Genomic DNA, 2,174 nt, shown 5'->3' with positions numbered 1-2,174 from the left:
GGACACATCTGGAAAGGAAATGTAAGCATGAGTTGATACCATATGATTGCTTCTGGACATGGTATTTCCTAGTGATGTCGTACATCTCATGAAAAGGAAGCAGGCAAAATGCATTTTAGGCAGAATTGAAAAGAATGAAGAAGAGGAAAGAAGAGGAGTTGATGAAGGCTTCCCCCCCGCGTTGTGGCAGAAAAATCACAGCCACTGACCTGGTTTAATAGTTCTCTTGTTAAAAGATGTCCTACAGTCAAAACTCCAAAACCATAGAACTGTTTTCTGGTTTATAAAATTTACTTTAATGATTATAAAGTATTTTTGTTTAAAAGTGGTAACTCAGCATGCTTGACAGCCAGGGTTCCAGCAAACTGATAATTTTAGATTTACAAATGCTGCTATGAAAATATTTTCAAAAAAACTTTTGGCTTCAAGGTATGAGAAGTTAGGTACCTAGAAAACTTAGCTTGGGGTTCAGATTTAGTTTCCAAAACTATGTTTTTTCCACTTCCTTATACTGACAAATAAATTTCATGGTTAACAGAGGTTTTAAAAGGCACTGCTAAACCTCTGGTTTGGAGAAAAGGATATTTGGTAGATTTTGGACAGAAGTATAAAAGCAGAATTTCTGAATGCGAGCATGCTAGCTAGTGCATGTCCTTCCCATTTTATAGAAAGCAAAGGATTCCCAAAAAGAGACCAACAGTTTCCAACTATGAGTTTACTGCATAGACTTATCTTGTACCTTTTTAAGAATGAAATTAATTTTGCCTCAGAGCAAAAAAACTATCCATATGTTTACTTCTAACATTAACTATTCAAAAAGTTGGTTAGACCTTTAGAGTATTCCTACTATAGCAAAAGCCATATGTCTTAAAATATGCTAGCATATGTTAGCTAACAGATTTTCAGAACACTTTAAACGCTTAGGACTCTAGCCTCGGGGTTCTTGCTTAGTATAAAGAACAGAGAAAGTCCGTTAACAAAGCCAGCGTTGTTCTGTTTGTAAGGTCTAGTGTCAAATGGTATTACATTCGTAAAATGGTATTACATTCACCTACTGCTTTGCACTCACCCATAGCTCAAAATGTGGCTACAGAGCAATATGACTTGGTTCAATATAATGGATCTGTGATGATTTCACTGGGCTATAAAGAACTGCTGAAATTTAATTAACCTCTGAAAAGCAAAGAGACAATGAGTTATGGAGATAGCACTTTCTTCTCCCATAGTAAAGAATCTGCCACATCATAAAAGTGTTACTGTTCAGGAGGGACTTTTCACAAAAGAATGGACACCTTACATGTCGCATGGTCTGCCCTTCAAAAACCATAGCTAGATGACAGATATCCTACCTTAGCAAACAGACCACTGCAAAAGTTCACATCCCAGCATTAGTGGCACATTCTTGTCCATCAGTGGCAAAATCCCATCCAGCCTAGCTTTAGAAGCTTGTGGATAAATGAAAGATAGAATCATTGTAAGTTTATCACATCTAAAAATGTATTAACCTGCTATATATTATTTAAATGGAGTGATTTCTGCAGCCGTATTTGATTGTATAAGTATTTTTTCCCTGATTTACCTGCCTAGGAAGTGTCTTAAGTGGTCTTCCAAAATGTGTTCGCTTATATTTTCTAAACTTACTCTGTTGCTGTTTTTCCCGTTTCCTACCCTAGCTAAAATTTTTAAACACTTAATACTGCTTCTTAGTTATAACTTAGAAATTCAATAATGCAACTAAAAATAATCAGTGTGATATTGCAGAGATGTATTAATATTACTTAATAGTCAAAGTTTGCTAAAAACAAGAACTCAGTAAGGGACTAAATAAATCTTCAATGTATTACAGAGAACTAACCAAATTAGTCTTTTTTGGGCTTATTTCAAACAGAAATGCACTTTCAGTTAACTTCTTCCAAGGAAGCACAGATTTTATAGGAAGTTTTCTGTATTAATTTAGAATATTAAAAAAAAAAAAAAGATCTCATTTTAGGTTGGCTCATACATTCGTTAGTGTATTTTGTTTTGCTGAGCCAACTGACATGATTTACTTTCTGGCAGTTACCAAAACAGGAAACCACCTCGCTTTTTCCCCCAGAGGAAACACTTGACTGCCATTCTCATCCAGGAATGACATTACAAGTTCCTCTCTGGCTGAACTCCTTGATGTGTGGAAG

Source organism: Falco biarmicus, chromosome 1 (genome assembly GCF_023638135.1).
Source record: "Falco biarmicus isolate bFalBia1 chromosome 1, bFalBia1.pri, whole genome shotgun sequence".
NCBI classification, from domain to species: domain Eukaryota; kingdom Metazoa; phylum Chordata; class Aves; order Falconiformes; family Falconidae; genus Falco; species Falco biarmicus.
This window is presented reverse-complemented; position numbering follows the sequence as displayed.